The sequence below is a fragment of the Acomys minous genome, assembly GCF_964271855.1.
Source record: "Acomys minous genome assembly, chromosome: 5".
Taxonomy (NCBI): Eukaryota; Metazoa; Chordata; class Mammalia; order Rodentia; family Muridae; genus Acomys; species Acomys minous.
The window spans coordinates 50,895,773-50,915,269 of NC_140494.1; the positions used below are offsets into that span (position 1 = coordinate 50,895,773).

The 19,497-nt window shown below is 36.1% G+C and overlaps 1 pseudogene across 1 annotated transcript; it reads right to left on the reverse strand.

Annotated features, from left to right (window-relative positions):
* Positions 1 to 364: 364 nt before the first annotated feature.
* On the reverse strand, positions 365 to 2,701 carry LOC311598360 (nucleoplasmin-3-like; annotated as a pseudogene). The gene is made up of 2 exons: positions 2,626 to 2,701; positions 365 to 862 (listed from the first exon to the last, which is right to left on the reverse strand). The product of its transcript is annotated as a nucleoplasmin-3-like (transcript).
* Between the last annotated feature and the right edge of the window lie 16,796 nt (positions 2,702 to 19,497).

Genomic DNA, 19,497 nt, shown 5'->3' on the forward strand with positions numbered 1-19,497 from the left:
AATGTACCCAAAAGAGCATACCACTTTATTTAGATATGAATTATTTGAACTTCTGATCCTCTTTTTCTCCCATGCTGGGAATTGAACCAGGGGTTTAGAAAACTTTCAATCTGGGCAAGTGGTTCAGGAGAGATTTCAAAATCATCCCACCCCAAAAGAAAGAATGTTTAAATCCTCTCTTGCAATGTGTGCGACCAAACACACGGCCCTGTGGAGAATGCTGGCACTCTCACCACCAGCCCAAGTCCCACTCATCCTCCCAAAATGTCCTCTTCAGCGAGCAAAACATTCTTGGAATTTGTCCAGGAACACATAGTGCATGGTACTTGTAGCAAGCAGCCACCTGACCAGAGACAAGAGACTGCTACGGCCTGCTCCTGTGCTTTTTGGCAGGAAAGATGCTACACACCTTAACTTCCTCATCTTCACTCTCCTCATCCTCACTTTCTTCTTCAGAAAAATCATTGTTTATACAAATGACCTGATGCAGACCAGTGATCAGCTTAGGACCAGAACGTGACTTCAGGAGGAAGGTTACAGGTGGTTGAAACTGGAAATTATCCAGACTGAGCATGGGTTGGCAAGACAACCAGAAGTTGGCCACAGGAAATGCAGTGTCCTGATTTTTGTGATCCTGGGCCACAACTTTCCACCATGTTACACTTGTCTTTAGCCCCCTTGTTAAGATATGGCCTGTTCAAAGCCAGCACGTGTTCAGCTTCTTCCTCAACCTTGAAAGTAAAGGAGTGTATGTGGCCAGAGAGCTCACAACCAAAAAAGAAACTATCCATTGTGACCGGAGCCGGGACCCTCAGGCCCTTGATGCCCCCAACTCAGGCTCCACTCTCTGGATTCAAGAACACTAAAACAGCAGAGCACCAGTGGCCATGGAGAAATGTCCATGGAGGCCACCTACAGTGATAGTTTTATGATTAGATGCTATAAAAACAAAAACCAAAAAATCACATATCACATGATACAGCAATCTGACTTCTGGGTTTATATGTAAAAGCAATAAAACCATTCACTTACCTCTTTATTTTAGTATTAACAATAGCTTGGTTATAGAAATAGACTAAATGTCTTCCATATGATGAGTAAATAAAGGGTGAACACACACACACACACACACACACACACACACAAATACCTTACTAATGGTCAATTTGTATTTGTCATAAATAAACCTATAAGTTATAAATCGACTCTTCTTGATTTGTTTCATCAGATGTATCTTACTAATAACCTGGACAGTATATGCACCTACTAATCTAACTTTTCCACAGTAACAGCTGTTAGGAAATCAACAGAAGCAGTCCTTACACAACTAGATGCCAAGTCTAGTTGTGTATGCCTTCTGTCTCCTCTAGAGAAGATGGACATTTGAGCCTTGCCATAATTTGGCTCATGAAGAACTTGAGCATCTTTCCTCACTACAGTATTTTAATGTATATCAGGATACAAAATAAAATTAATTAAAATTCGGAGAACTTTCCCCTCAATGAACTTACTAAAGGGTCTCACTATGTAGGGCAAATTGATGTTTCCCGTTTAGGGTGAAGATTATAAGCTGTTTCATTTGAGCTCAGCTAGAATCTAATTGGAGCTGAACTGAAGAGTGTGTTGCTTAGGATCCTGGGCTCACTATGTGCTGCCTTTGTATGTTAGACACTGGCCACTTTCACTATGCTCTGACTAATTGGTAATTTCCAGTAGGTACCAAACAAGAGTTTCTGTGCTGGTCCAAATTGCCTTTTAAGTTGTTCTTTCATTTGTAGCATATTTACTGGGGGTCTCATTTTACTTGAAGTATAGATGTCATACAGATACACTGTGACTATCTCAGACTTTCATAGGATTTTGTTATCAGTATCCTTATATGTAGTCAGTACCCTACTGAAACACAGCTACTGCTTTAGTATATTTTTATGAGGATTATATGGTTAATCTGCCCGGTATCTTGAATTGTTCATTTGGAACATGTTTTAGTTAAGGTTTCCATTCCTGTGAGAAAATCACATGACAAAGGCAACTCTTATAAATAAAAATTATTTCATTGTGGTTGGCTTACAGTTTCCAGGATTTAGTCTATTATCATTATGGTGGAAAGTATGACAGTGTCCAGGTAGACATGTTGCTGAAAAAGTAGCTGAGAGTTCTGTATCTGGATTCAAAGGCAACAAGTAGAAGACTCTTTTCCACACTTGGAGGACCTTGCTTGCACAGAGGAGAACTCAAATCTTGCACCACATTGATACATTTTATCCAATCAGGCCACCTGTACTCCAACAAGGCTACATTTCCTAATAGTGAAATCTTCATGGGCCAAGTGTTCAAACACATAAGTTTATGGGGGCCAAAATTAGGCAAATCACCACAGTACAGAAATGTCAATTTGTATATTTGTTAAACACACACACACACACACACACACACACACACACACACACACACACACACATACCAACCATACAACCATAAATGTTTAATTTATCAGATATTTTAGCCAATTACTTAAGGATAAACCACAAGTCACACCATTATAATCCTTACACATGACTTGATCCTTTATAGCTTGTTATATTCAGTAGTTTAATCAACAAATCTCTTAAAAGAGGATATTACCATAAGAAAACCGTAGGATTTTGGTTGCATTTTGAAGCTTCTCACTCAACATATACCTTTGAAGAGGGTTTACCATGTAAATTAAATCACTTTTTTCTTCTCATGACATGTTATACAAATTATACTTGAGCATATTTTCTCATCTGCTTCAATTTCATTATTTTTTTCCTGGGAAACCACAGAAAATAGAGGATCAGGCTTTTTGAGTAAAGGAGTGAAAGCTATGTTCAGATACAAATAAAAAAATCAGATAATTACAGAAAACATTTTTCATATCTCTAATTGAAAGAATGATTGTATTGATGAATTTATATTGTTAAACACTTTATCTCTCATATAGATTTGGTATCATTTTTAATGAAAAGCTTACAGAAGAGTTACACAATAAATTAACTTTTGTTGAGTATTTTCTGTCCCTAAAGTAAATAAAACCGTTTAAAGTCCTTGTAAAGCCTGTATTACACAGTGACTAACAATTACTGATATGAAATTCATGGTGAGTGTAATGGTCAAAATATTTAACCCAAGGTACAGTAAACTTTGAGGTTCTATTTTTACTTTAAATTGGGTATTGACTCACTTATGGGACATAAAATATTTCTGTAATCAGATGCTATTGGATTTTTCACTGCTTTATTACTGAAGTTTATTGTTCAATCAAAAAAGCATATATTTTAGTGCCTGTGTTGACAGGAAGTAATTCCAAATCCTTCATGCTGAAATCCCCTCTCCCTATTTCTCCTTCTGCCCTTTGTGAAAGAAAGAACTAGTCAGCAGCTTTTGAATTTTTTCAATTCATTTTCATGCTTCACTTTGTATAATGTAGGGCATTATTAAATACATTTTCACAAAAATGTGATGATTTTTAAATATAGCAGAAAATTCTACTTAAAATATAGACTTGCAGTTTTGTGCAAGTTTTCTCTTCAAAACTATTGATTTTGTTTAGTGATTGGAACAAGAAACTCTAGTCTAACAAAATTCAGGTGAACATAAGATTCCTTGTCTCACTGTATCGTTTTCTTAAACACTGTGAAATATAAAGATGGCCAATTTAAAGTTATTTCAGCTTATATGAAGTAAGAGTATAGTAAGCACGTATGTGCATATGTGCAGAGTTCAGAAATTCCATGTTCTGTTGTCCTTTACTTCTATCTGTTAGCACAGAGTCTCTTAGTGAAAGTGGCAGGCAGGACTGTATTTAGCAACTTTCAACTACTGCAGTGTCTCTGCAACACCAAGCTCTATACGTGGGTGCTAGATGTGGATTCAGGTCGGCTTACTTGTTCTATTGATCCATCCCCCCAGCCCCAAGCTCAAGCACCTTTAAACAACAACAACAAAAAAAACATGTTTTTCAGGAAATAAAGTTATTGCTTTTCTTCTTAGTTTTACACAAAAAATTCTAAGAGATGATTAGGAGTTTTTCATTAGCCTGTTATTGAACACTAACGCATGGATAGACGATCACAATAGTGAGTGCAAAAATGCCAGCAGCTTGTATTGTTCTCTTTTCTTTTTCTTCTTCTACAGATGACCTGTCTATTCCAGGAGCTGGTCTAATGAAATCACCCACTAAAGATGAGTTAAAGGTTTTTTTTTTCATCAAGTGATATGCTTTATATGAAGTAGGTTAGACCAATTTGGTGCACACATAGTTAGGACTGTAATGTTTCCTTCATTAATAATTCCTTTAAATATAATGAAGTATCATTCATCTTTTCTGAGAAATTTTGTTTGAAACCTATTCTGTCTAGCATGAAGAAGGTGATACCTCTCATATCCCTTCCTCAACCTACCCTGATTGGGTCTCCAGCTTGTGACAGAGATGCCCCCTCCCACAGTTTCTCTTTTCTCTACTGGACTTTTGTTCTCCTGTCCCCACTCACCCAAGATCTGATCTCCATCCAAATATTCCTATGTGTTTCCTAACTTGTTCCCTCTCTTTAATTACTACCTCTGCCTATTCTATTTCGCTTCATGAGTGAGATTTAAGCATCCTCCCTTGGATCCTCCTTGTTACTTATCTTCTTTGGATTTGTTCATTGTGATACATACCATGTGTGTCTTTCTGGGACTGTGCTCCCTCATTCAGGATGACCTTTTCTAGTTCTATCCACTTCCCTACAAACTTCTTGATTTCTTTGTTTTAAATAGTTTATTAGTATTCCATTGTGTAAATGTACCAGTTCCTTTGTCTCATCTTCATCTAGGACTCTAGCAAAGATTCCTGGCAACAGGGACCATACAGACTGAAGAGACATACTCTAAATAGGTCTCCTAGTAGAGGGTGGAGAACACCAAGTCACCCACAGAAACTTTGGATCAAAATTTTCCTTGCCTACAAGATGTGCAGGGATAAAAGATAGAGCAGACAGAGCAGTGATTCAGCAAATGTCTAACCAATGCCTGGCCCAAACCAAGTCACACCGCATGGGAGGGAATCAACCCCTTACACTATTAACAATACTCTGTTATGCTTGTAGACAGGAGACAAGCAGATTTGTCCTTTGGGAAGCTCTGCCCAGATTCACAGGCAAACATTGGGCACAGCATGGGGACTCTACTATAAAAGTGGATGGAAAGAGAAAAGGACCTGGAGTTGACAGGAGCTTCACAAGAAGACCAATAGAACCAACTGACCAGGACCCATAAGGGCCTGCTGAGACTGAGGCACCAACAAAAGACCTTGCATGGACTGGAAATAGTCCCCCTACAAAGATGTAGCCAATGGGTAGCTTGGGCTTCATGTGGGTCCCTTATTGAGGAGAGCAGGAGCTCTCTCTGGCATGGACTTTCTTGAAGGCTTTTCAATTACTTCTCCCTGGCAGGAATGCCTTGCCAGGTCACAGCAGAAGACTTGCTCAGTCCCGATGCTTCTTAATGAGCTGGTGTAGATAGGTGCATAGGGGGCCCCCCTTTTCTAAGGAATAGGGGAAGGGGATGGGGAAGAGGGAGGGACTGGGAGGTGAGGAGAGATGAGGCTACCACTAGGATATAAACTGATTAAATAATCTATTTTTTATTTACTATAATTTATTCATATTACATCCAGATTGTTACCTGCTCAGTCCTATCTTTCCATTCCCACACTCACTTGCTCCCTCTTACACCCTTTTTACCTCCCCTAGAACTCTGATGGGGGAAGTGCCCTCCTCCACCATTTTCTGACCACAGCCTATTAAATATCATCAGGATAGCCTGCATCCCATTCCTCTGTGTGCCTACAAGTCCTTACCAACAAGGGGAAGTGATCAAATCACAGGCACCAGTGTTCATGTCAGAGGCAGCCCCTGCTCTCCATCCTCCTAACCTTGGAGAATGAGCTGTCCATAAGTTGCATGTGAAGAAGGTATGTAGGTCCTCTGTGTGCATTGTCCTTGGTAGGTGTATTAGTTTGTGCAGGCCCTCCTGGGTCCAGATCCACCAGCCTTGATCATCTCCCTGTGTAGGTCCTGGCCCCTTCGATCCCCTCCATTCACTGACTCTTTCATATAACTCTCAACTCTCTACCCAGAATCCAACTGCCAGATCCAGCATCTGTCCCTATCAGCCACTGGGTGGAGTCATTCAGAGGACACCTATTTCGGCCTAATATCCACTTATAACTGAGTATATACTGTCTGTGTGTAGTTCTGGGTCTGGGTTACATCACTTAGGATGATATTTTCTAATTCCATCCATTCACCTGCAAATTTCAAGATTTCCTTATTTTTAATAGCTGAGTAGTATTTCATTGTGTAAATGTATGACAGTTTCTTTATCCATTCTTCAGTTGGGGGACATCTAGGTTGTTTCCAGATTCTGGCTATTATGAATAAAGCTGCTGTGAACATGGTTGAGAAAATATCCTTGTTGCATTGTGAAGCATCTTTCAGGTGTATGCCCAGGAGTGGTATAGCTGGGTCTTGAGATAGAACTATTCCCAGTTTTCAGAGAAAGTGCCAGATTGATTTCCAAAATGATTTTACAACCACCAGTACAGGAGTGTTCACTTTTTTCCTCATCCTTGTCAGCATGTTCTGTCACTTGAGGTTTTGATCTTAGCCATTCTGATAGGTATAAGATAGGATCTCAGAGTTATTTTTATTTTCACTTACCTGATAACTAAGGACTTTGAGCATTTAACTGTTTCTCAATTATTTGATATTCTTCTATTCAGGGATAAAAGGCACATACCTAAGCAAAATAAAGGTTATATTCAGTAGCTGATATCCAATATCAGTGGAAAGAAACTCAAAGAAATTCCACGAAAATCAGGGACTAGATAAGGCTACTCACTCTCTTCATATCTATTCAATATAGTACTTGAAATACTAGCTAGAGCAACAAGAAAACAAAAGGAGATCAAGGAGATCCACATCAGAGAGGAAGAAGTCAAAATATCACTATTCACCATTGAGATGATATTGTATATAAGTGACCCCAAAATTCACCCACAAAACTCCCACAGCTGATAAACACCTTGAGCAAAATGTCTCAATGCAAAATTAACTTCCCTCCAAATCAATAGCCATCCTGTTTACAAATGACCAACGGTCTGAGAAAAAAATACGGAAATTGCATCCTTCACAATAGTCACAAAAAATACCATAAAGTATTGTGATGTAACTCTAACCAAGAAAGTGAAAGACTTATATGAAAGAAATTTGAAGATCCTGAAGAAAGAAATTGAAGAAGATATCAGAAGATGGAAAGATCTCCCATGATCAGGAGGATCAACATAGTAATAATGGTTATTTTACCAAAAGCAATCTACAGATTCAATGCAATCTGTACTAAAATACTTACACAATTCTTTACAGACTTTGAAAGATCAGTTCTCAACTTCATATGGAAGTACAAAAGAAAAAAAAAACTAAAACAGCTCAAACAATCCTGTAAAATAAAGGTCTTCTGGAGAAATCTCAATCCAGGATATTAAGTTATAATATAGAACAACAGTAAAAACAATGGCATGGTTATAGAAATAGGTTTGTTGATCAATGGAACCAAATCGAAAACCCAGAAATAAACCCACATACTTATGGACACTTGATTTTTGACAAAGAGTCCAAGACATACAATGGAAAAAAGATAGCATTTTCAGCAAATAGTATTGGTCTAACTGGATGTCTATTTGTAGAAAAATACAAATAAATCCATACTTATCACCCTGCACAAAACACAAGTCCAACTGAATCAAAGACCTGAATACAAAACCAGACACACTAAATCTGTTAGAAGAAAAATTGGGGAAGAGTCTTGAACTCATTGGTATAAGAGACAACTTCCTGATCAGAACACCAATACCTCAGGCTCTAATACCAGCAATTAATAAATGAGACTTCATGAAATTGAAAAGCTTCTGTAAGGACACTGTCAACAGAACAAAGCGGCAGCCTATATACTTGGAAAAGATCTTCACTAACCCTACATCTGACAAAGGGCCAATATCCAAAAAATATAAAGAGCTCAAGAAATTTAACACCACCAAACCCAACTATTCAATTAAAAATGGGTCACAGAACTAAACAGAGAAAGAGAAACAAACAAATAACAACAACAACAACAAAAGAGAACGATATCTACTTTTAGGACTTCCCATTTGCTTGGATATTTTTTTGCATCCTGTCATTGAACGGTGGTTCATATCTCTGAAGGTAAAAATGAGTTTCTGGTATAAAATTAAAAGATGGATTTTGTTTCTTAATTTAATTAATCTCGGTCTTTTTTAAGCAATTGAAACCATTAATATTTAAAAGAATTATTGAAATTTGTGAGTTGGCTTCTGACATCTTGTTATTTTTTTCTATTTGTATATTTAGTTCTAGTTTGCTTAGTTCCTTCTTCAGTTGAAATATAGATATTTGGGTGATGTTTTATTTCATGGACTTTGTCATTTAAGTTACTGAAATGTTGGCCATTATGTTCTGTGTTTTTATACCCTCTGAGACCATCCAGGTCTCCTCAATCTCTAAGAGGATGAGAGAAGACAGGATCTATGGAGGATAACGCATTTTATTTTTGGATGTGACTATAAATGGCTTGACTACATATCCTCCCCCTTAGAGGATTTAAATTCTCATGATCACAACTAACCTGAAAAAAAGACAAAGACCAGTAGCACATAAATGGCCATAAGAACTTACTCTTACTGTTCTGCTAAAAGGGCATATTAAACTAACTTCAATTCATTTGTCAATATCATCACAGATTAGTGACACTCTCAGTCCTTATCATCGAAACTTTACTTTTTTCCAGTAGGCACAGAAAACCACAATAGGCCAATATGCAGAGAACAAAAGGACTGTGGCGTGTTCAGCCTTAAATGGGACATTTATATCATACTTCCTACACCAAGGCACAAGAATCATTATGAAAAAGAGAGTAGAAAGACTGAGAGAGAGAGAGAGAGGTGGTGGGTAGCTATAGAAAACAGAGTTTTCCTGGATGTGTCAGAGAGTTGCTCTATGAACTGACAGTGGTTATAACAATACTTAGAGACCTGAAGAAACTTAAACCAAAAATAAATCCTGACATGGAGGAGTGAGGTATATATGCAGTCCCATGCCTAGCTGAGGAGTTGAGGAGTATTCGCAGTTGATAGCTTCAGTGAGAGAGGGATTCCATTTTAAGGGTATGACTCCTTCACATGACCCACAGAATCAACAAACCTGGCATCACAGGTTCTCATAAAGACGGAAGTGGCACTTGTGGAGCTGTATGGTTCTCCCTTATGTCCTCTGGAAATGTGTTGTGATTGTTTAACTGAGTTATTTTGTGGGACTCCTAACATTGGAGTGGAGGAGTCTCTGACTATTTTCCCTGCTCCTTGGACCTTTATTGCTTAGTCCAGCTTTGATGTATGGCTTTGTGCCTAGAATTACTGAAACTTGTTATGCCATGTTCTAGTGATATCCCAGGGATATTTCTGAAGGGAAATGGAGCAGGGGATCTGGGAGAGAGGGAGGTAATGGGAGAACTTGGAGGAGTGGAGTCGTGTGAGCCTGTGACAAGAATTATTGTATGAGAGAGAGTAAAGAAAATGAAAAAAAGAAAAAGAAAAAAATATTGAAAATAAAAATTTTAAAAAGAGATAATGTGGCTCCTGACAAGCCAACCATGCGTCAGTGAGTGTCCCATCCCCATGAGCGTAAGAATTGCATGAACTGAACCTCTTGGGTCTTTGTTTTGTTTACCGTTTTTTTTTTTTAATGGAGGGTTTTGATTTGGTTTGGTTCGGTTTTAGTTTTGGTTCTTTTGGGTGCATATGTCTCTTGTAGGGAGCATTGTCAGCTCAGATCGGAATGTTTTATTTAAACAATATGTATATACAAATATATATACAGATTTACTTGGTAGGGTTTTCTCTGTTTTGTTTGACTGTTATTTGACACTCCTCATTCCATCTTCTGTTTTCATCTCCCTTCCTACCTTTATAATAGAGCCCCCTTTTTCTCATTTCCCACGTCAGACCACTCTTACTGGTTATTGTCTTCTCTATTGCTACCCCATAATCTGCTCACCAGAAGTGATCCTTTCTAACTTTCTCAAATTACTACAAGATATGCACTCACATCTGAAGATTGGAGCTATGCGCCTCAGACAATAGATAACATGTGACATTTACCTTTCTGTATTGGGGTAACTCATTTTATCTGATCTTGAGAATGCTCCACAGTGATTTTAGTAATCACTGCTCCAGTTTTCAATCCCATGAACAGTGAAGAAGAAATCCATTTTTCCTATACGCCCTCCAGCATTTTTTGATGGTTGTTTTTTTGATCTTTGCTATCTTAAGAGAAGTACTCTGAAATCTCAAAAGGTGTGTGTATGTGTGTGTTTGTGGAATTCTTAGGGACAGTGAACATTTTCTTCTTCTTCTTCTTCTTCTTCTTCTTCTTCTTCTTCTTCTTCTTCTTCTTCTTCTTCTTCTTCTTCTTCTTTTGAACTCTCTTTTTGGGTCCCAATTGTGTTATTTGCTTTGCTTTACATAAAATTCTTGGAAGGAGTGATCTATATTTACAGAAAACAGAGTGGTAGAGGCCTATGAAGAGTAGCATGAGGCAATTTAAAACAGGGGGAAAAGCCTTTGAGATATAAAAATTGCTCATTCTCTTGATTGTTATGATATTACAAATACATGTTTATTAATCTATAACAATTTAAATATTTTAATGTCTCCTACATCAATTATACATGAAATTTTCAAATGAAATTGAAAACACACACACACACACACAAAGACACAAAATTGGGTGGATAGGGAAGGGAACATAGATCTTAGGGAATTTGGGCAAGAGAGTAAAAAATGATCAATATATTTTGCATAAAATTCTCAAAAATTAATCATTTTTTAAAAAAGAGATGGTCTTAAAAGCTATACTCCTTATGTCTCAAAATAGATAACTTTATTCACTTTTCTGATTGTAGATAGTAAAGTATTGTGTTAAAATGTGAACGTTCATTCATAAGCACTATGATGTCAGCCAATAATGAAGTGTGCAGCATCATTTGCAGGGCATGCTGCAAGTTGATATGCCTTCCAGTCAGTAAAAATTGGTCAACAATTGTAGGCTCAATTTTCTTAACAAATAATTTTTATTACAAACTTATTAACCGAGTACCTCATTTATAACCCGACTAACCTAAACAATAGGAAAAGAGATTAAAGAATACAATAATGAAACAGTAAGGATATCAGTTCCGAGGAACAATTCTGCTGGTGTAATCAGCAGGATTTCATCTGCTGGAACCTAGAGCAACCAGAACCTGGAACCTCAGCTGGAGCTGGAGCCCCAGAGCCTTCCCTCGAGCAGTTCTCTCTAGGAGCATCTCGCAGTGGATCAGTGAACAGCCAAAACTATCCCAAGTTTCCAAAGGCTCCGTCTCTTGTTTTTGGCTCATGTTTATACCTCCTCTCATCATTTGAGCTGCTTAATAACCAATCTCCCCCACATGATCGTTTGACTTCTAGGGGGATAAACATCACCTTGCTTTCTCTCACCAGTCTTTTTCTCATCCCCCACTTGTGATCTAAACAAAAAACATGTTTATCTCTCCTCCAAAAAATTCTAGAATGGAGTGAGGAAAAGGAAACATCTCATATAGACAAACCACCCAAATTAGTATGTGGGTCATGGGAAATACATGTTTGCTGAATTAGCAGAATATCTTGTAAAAGTTTTAAATTACTAAATTATGTTCAATTCCTTAACATCCTGTGTCTTCTGATTATTTTAATCTCCTGCAGAAACAGAGTGATAAAAACACATTTAAGAATATGTTTTGAAAGGAAAAGTTAAAACAAATACAAGAATTGCTTGTCTCTATCATATAGATTCCAGGGAGCTCAGGTTGTGGGTCTGGTTTGCAAGAGTCTATATCAGCTGAAACACCTCACTCACCCTGATCTTTTGAAATAAGCTTTTTCCTCTTTTCCTTTTCAACACTGACAACTCTGTGTTTGGATATGTGTGAGTATGTGTATGGTGTGTGTGTATGTGTGTTTGTGTTTGTGTGTGTGTGTGTGTGTGTGTGTGTGTGTGTGTGTGTGAGTGCATGCTTGTACACATGTGTTCATGTGCATGCATGTGTATATGTGAGATCTGAGACAAGATAACATGTTGTCTTTGCTGGATTCAAACCCAACTAAAGATGATCTCAATTTTGTTAATACCCTGCCACAACTTTTCTAGTGTTGAGGCTGGATTTTAAAAGATTTTTTTAAAGCTAAAAGAAACCTTTTTGGTGAATCAGGAATTTCTAATTTCTTGGCACAATTGTATTCAATTATATGTTGTAGGTATTTGGATCTCACCAAAAAGTGAAAGTGTCAGCATAAAATTTCCATAGTAATTCATATATATTTGTTGGATTAAAAAATTTTTTTTACATAAATGGCTGTTACCCTGTATACATCATCATTTGAGTGCAGCGCCCACAGAAACAAGAACACTATGTGTGTGCTGGGGATTGACCAGGGGTCATTTGGAAGAGCAGCCAGGGTTCATTGAGCTATCTCTCCATCCCCTGGTCTCTTGCATTTCATGGAGCTCTTTTTATAGATAGTGGTCAATTCTCTTGTTTCAACCTATATTTGATGTTTGTCTCAGTTTTTTATTTCTTTGATAAAATACCCTGAAATAACTGAGCAAATAAGGAATTTTATTCTGCTTACAATTTCAGGTGACAGCCCCTCAGTGAGGGGAAGTCAAGACAGGAAATTGAAGCAAGTTAAACCACTTCCACTGTCAAGAGTGCATAAACATGTGCACCCTCATTAGTTACTTGTTATTTGCTTTTTTATTCTCTGTTGAGTTTCTCCACTCTTACACACGTTAGGATCATCTGACCAGGGAATGGTGCTACCCGCTAGTAGCCTGGTCTTCCCATATCAATTACCTGAAAATTTCACTATTATCATCATAATTTTCTAATACACAATTAAATTTATTTCAAAAATTATTTCATATATATGATGTTCTTGTAATTTATTTTTCAGGTAACCTCATGTTTATATTTTTCTTTTCAACACTGAGAAAGATTTATAATTGGTGTTGTTTTGTTGTTTGTTTGCTTTCAAAACAGAGTTTCTCTGTGTAGCTTTGGCTGTCCTATACTACCTTTGTAGAACAGGTTGGTCTGAACCTCATAGAGGTCTGTCTTCCTCTGCCTCCCAGAGGGGGGTTTCAACCTGCTTATAAGAAAAGGCCAGCAACAGATTCAAGAGAGAACCATAAAGAGATTTGGGAAAATTATTTTCTGCATCAACACTTTCTAATGGATAGGAAATGCAACATTTCTTCTTCCACAGACTCCCCAAATATTGACCTTCATTAGTAGAACTATGATACCACATGCTCAGCTTGGGTTTCCTCTGCCTAAGTACAAAATTTCCTTTCACTCAGGCATCATGGTACTGTACATATGACTGACTAATGTCAGAGTCAATTATTTTTTGTCCTGTTTTTTAGTTTATTAAAGGGGATAGCTGTTCAAGTATCAAATATCATCACTTTTCTTACAACTGACACCAATGGGTCCTTTGCTCAAAATCTTCAGGAATATCTCTCTCTGTCTCTGTTTCTGTCTCTGTCTCTGTCTGTCTCTGTCTGTCTCTGTCTCTGTCTCTGTCTCTGTCTCTCTCTCTCTCTCTCTCTCTCTCTCTCTCTCTCTCTCTCTCTCTCTCCCCTCTCCTGTTCTCTTTTTGTCTTCCTGCCTCTCCTTTTTTATCTCTCTCTCCTCTCTGTGTTTCCATATATGTGTGTGATTAAATGTATAATAAACAAAAATTACCTATTACAAATTCAGTAGTGTTACTACCTTCTGATTACTTTATATTTAATAAAATTGATCACACTTTAGCTCTTATATAGTCTTTTATTTTGCATAATCTTTGAGAGATCATACTGAAAGCTAAGGCCACATCATGTCTTGACTGCCTTCTTTGACTTGAGATTCTTTAACATTTCATTCATTATGAATTCAGCTTCTAGAGAAATAAACATATTTTGATTGATCTTCTACTTAAAATTTCAAATGATTTCTCACTTCAACATTTATCACCCTGACACTTAATACTTTTTAAATGTGGGCATTTATCTCCCTAAGCTAATATGTCTCTGGTTACGACATGCAATTTACTTGTCTAAAAGAAGAATCCTAATATATTTTGATATATTTATCAGATAGTACTTTCTTCTTCATGTTGTCTCTGATTGAAATTTAACTTTCTTTGAAATCTGTAGATGCCCAAACAAATCCAAGAGACTCTGATATATTCACATTTTAGATACAAAGTGGATAGTTTGGGACATGCTGTTTGTTGACTGGTATGTCAGTACTTTGTTGCAGTGTTATGTAGTGTGAAATATAGGTTTCTATTCTTAAAGTGTAACTCTGAAACCAACACAGTGCATCCTGGAAGAGCAACACAAGTTCTTGCCTGGACTTTCTGCTTTTAGATCTTAAAATTGAAAGCGATATTAACTAAACATTTTTTTTTTTTTTTTGCTACCTGTTAATACCATCTGGAAACTCTGCTTCTTCTTTTACACCATTTCAGCACTTTTTCCACCATAAGATACCACTTTTCACCCTAGTTTTATTCCATTTCAAAACGATGAAATCAGGAAAGTAAATGCTGTTTATATAATGCTGTCTTCCATTATGATGACTTTCCATCAGCAATTTTCGAAAACATCCTCATTTACTCTTCAAATTGCTCTGAAAACCTCTAAAATGGTCATTTATTCCCCTAGTCACTACCAGTAATCTAGGCAATGTGTCTTTTCCAACTGCCAATAATACTGATTTATACATCCTGTTGGGGGTTTTCCTTGTTACAATCAAATGGCAATTTTATTTCACTGAGCAGTAACTTGCTGAAAATTAATAGAATTTGTTCATATTTAGCCTTGGTTGGAAAAATGAGTATTTTCTATAAAAGTGTCAGTGAAGACAGAATTAGTTTTTTAGTGTAAGACTACCTCTGTCATTAGCCAGAAAATTAACTGGCCTTAGTCAGGTGGAAATGAGACCTGTTATTAGGAGAGAAACAATATGTTTGTGTGGATCTGGATTTAATGTCATATTACTTACTATTAAATGCTCTTATTATAGAAATAATTTAAGCATTAGAATCACATAACAACAATATGATGGAGTCAGTATGCCATACCTGAAAGGAGTGCAAATATTTCTCATTTATCACTACTATAATTACTGGAAAGTCATTATTCTTTACATGACAGTGTTTCCCTAAGGATGTTTAGGAGTGGAGAAATAACTTTAGAAAAATATTATATTTTCAGAGACATCTTTGATATCCACAGAATAAAATTAAATAAAATCAATTACTCCAATATCCAATATTATACATACCTATGAAACTCGCTTAAGTTGAGATGAACTAAGCAATCACTTTGGGTTCTTTTACCACTACTGATTTCCTTTACAATATATGTGGTAAAACATGTTTTTTTTCAAAAATTAAGTACAAATATAATGACCCCAAATATCTTCATTTATTTACCACTTATGTTCAGTCAAAATTGTAAAACAGAATGAGTAATTGGAAATATTTGGAGGTCATAAAAAGCAAATTACCTGCCAATTTTCATTTCTTGTCATTTATCCAAGAAAAAAATAACCTTGCCCCTTGTAAATGAATACCTTGGGGCATGTACTGTATTGGATTTTATGTCAGGTCATGCGAGGCTCATGATGGACTTTAAGCAGTACAACCCTGACATGACAGAGAATGTAGCTTTGAGTCCTTAAATTAGTTTTCTGTCATCTGAGCTTTTACTAAATGACACTTGTTTTTTCAAAGTCTCTAAATGATTGATGGTCTGATATTTTAAAACACTAAGAAAGAATCTATAACTACCCAAGCTAACCACATGCATCCGAAATAACACATTCTCTGTCTCTTTTCCCTGCTTCCTCAGTGAACCCTGGAAATTTGTTATTAGAAGATTACATATAATGTGTGTATGTAAGAAATAGATTTCTTTTAGAAACTCAGTAATCAAACAAATATTTATTTATGTATTAAGTATGAAGCTATACTTATTCCCATGATACATGTTCAATACTGTAAGACAATCTATAAATCCTTATTTTAATATCAATTAATTTTACATCACAAGAAAACATGAAGGGTTAGAGTTAGGAAGCATTCAGATCCATGTTACTATTTTTCCTAGTTATTTAATTTTCATACTCAAAATAAAAACTTAAAAATTAAAATATGTAGTTATGTGCTAGTAGAACATTCCATCTCTGCAAAGTACCTTCAATAAACACAATGAAATCATATATAATTTATTCATATGCAACACAATTTAATGACTATGCTAATATAATTTATAATAAATTTTATTTTATCTAAATTCACCCTATTGTCCCAAAATATTTTAGAGAGTACTCCTCCCATAATAAGCATATGTTAATCACAACACATTGTACTTTGTTGTGAATCTTCAATCTATATATCTGACTATAGTTTCAATAACACATTTTTTAACTGGGTGGATGTTTTTGCTTAGAGATGTGATAACTTGTATACCTCAGATTATCCCCAAACTAAGTGATGTATCTTCTTCATATTCCATATTTTTGTTTGACAAGAGTAGCACTGAGGTATACTAAATAAATTGAAGAAACTGTAGAAATGAAGACTCTAGATTACCTCATTAAAAACAAAGACTTGAAAAATTCCCTTAACTGTCCCACTACATAGGCTAGATCTGATTGGCTTTACCCATATAAGAATAAAAATCAATATTGAACAATTAAAGTCACTTATATTTCAAATTTTCTGAAGGTTGGATGATATGATGGGATTTCGTATCATGGAAAACACACTCTGTATGCACACATAGCAGTGTTTACAGACAGCCTTAAGTGAGGTGTGAAGTCCCACAATGAAGCACAGGAAGCCATACCATAGATTTGGGAGCCAGACCAAATAAAAAGATGCTAAAATGTGAAGAAGATAGCTGAGTACTAGCATGCATCTTTTCCTGCTTCCTGACTGCAGAGGCAACCTACATAACCAGCAACCTTAAGCTTCAGTTGCTGTATTGTACTCTGAAGTCAAACTGTGAGAAAAGCAAGCCCTTTTCTCCTTAAGTTTTCAGTCAGTAATTATTTTAAAGCAAGAAGAAAGGTAACTAACTCAAAAAGTGGACAAAAAAGTGTTTGTTTAAAAAATCTAAATGGTTCTTAAGTAGAAAGTTTAAGATATTGTAGATAATAACAATTATAAAATTATAAAATTGTTATATGACATTTTAATAGAAATTTGAAATAACCAAATACTGATGGCATTGCATATAGTAAAGATTGTGTTTCTGAGATACTGGAATCAAGGCTGGGCTACAGGGCATTGCTAATATATTCTAAGGAATAATATGGAATATATTACATACATCTCCTCAATATTGAATGACTGAATTTAAAAGTTCTGGACTAAGTTTCAAGGCAGCATAATATTTAACCTGTGGCATGGTTATTGCTCACTATGACTCTTATGCTTTATAATGAAATGTAAATATGAACATGTGAAATTTTTGTCAATGAAAGAAGCATGAGGGGATTTAAAGGAGCCAAAAAGAAATGGTTAAAGAAAATGCCTTTACTTGTTACATGTTATTTTCTTTTTAAAATTATTTTATTTTTGTACATATACATTTATATTATTACACATATATACAATGGATTACCTATGGCAAGAAGAACCATGACACACTCAGGAATTATATAAATATTACATTCTTAGTGTTTTGACTATTGGTATCTGACAGCCTTAAAGAAGACATATTTCCTATCTTGGTGCATCTAAATTTCTGAATGTAAATCAATCTCCATCACATATTGTCATTATCAACTTAGAACACCTATCTAGACATAAAAATATCTTAAACCATGAAAAACTAAGCTTCATTGTAAAACTAAGCTACCTGTACTTCAACTCCCTCAGAGACTTGAGAAGGAGTAAACTTGATTATCTGAGTATGCTGGGAGTGAAGGTTAGTAGCTTTCCAAATGAAAAGATGACAAAGACAGTTTTCTACCTGAATAGTCATACAAAAACTATCTATAACACTGAAGCAACTTCTTCAGCCTTCTGGCCCAATATATCTGACAGACACATTTTTGAGGCAGGAACTATTGAGGACTTGCTTACCCTGTCTAGGCAGAGTTTGGCTGTCAACTCTGCCTGCATCCAAGCTTGCCCTTTTTATGGCAGAATTCTGTCTTTGGTAGAAATGAGGACCTTTTGTCCTGTAGCTAGTGCCACATTTGAAGCCCTCTCCATAAGGAGGTTCTTTGATGTTCATCATCCTCTTTGAGGTAGGCTGGGTGTTGCCAGGAGTTAACCTGTCTCATTTCAATGAATCTTTAAAGTAATAAAAACATTATAAATTCCATATTCTGCATGTCTCCAGAGTTTTTGAAGACCTTGTCTTTCTATAGAGTCATCTCTATCTGCTATACCTAAGATGTATATTCTTGTGATAAAAGTGACTAGCAATTGACATGACCATGATTTAATCTACTAACATTTCATTTGTATAACTTATTTCTCCCAAACAATTTGATAGCACTTTCAAAGCATTGGAAGTAAACTTTTATTATAATTGAGTTATATGGGTACAATAATTCATATTAGAGTATATATATCATGTGTGTGAAGAATAATCTTACATTTGAATTCTATACCACTGTATCTAGAACTTATTTTGCATCTATATACAAAATTCTATATCAGTGATTTAAAAGTATCTTGTGAGTGACAATTGAGGCATTAAGTTGAGGAGTAGATTCACTAATCTGCTTTTTGTTCTACCTTCCTTGTACATTTACATATTCCCCCCTCTTTCTTTTCAACCACTTTCTCCAAACAGGAAGTCAATGTCTAGTATACTATGAGGAATGCACCCTGTCAGGTCTGATCCAGTGTCAGCGTCTGATTCTTTTGTTCTGTAAGCATACAATTTCTCACAAGCAATATACAGTCCTAAAATTATACATGTATAAAAAGTATGTGGGGTGCATGTAATAATTAAGGCTGGATTTCTGCTCTTTTTATGAGCAGGAAAAGAAGACATCTGTAAATCTTCATTCATGCCATATGAAGAATGGCATCTAATAGTAATTCATAGGGTTTCTTTAGTCAAAAGGAATCATTGTCTATGCCTAAACATTCACGTTTCAGCCAACCTCAGAGAGATTCCCATATGATAGGACTAGCAATATAAGTTACCTGCTTGTTCTTCAGTTTAAATTCTTCACATCCTGATTTTAGGTCCCTCCCTCAATCCTTCCTGATATCCCCTCCCTCCCTCATCCCCTCTCCCTCCCTCCTTTAGAACTCAT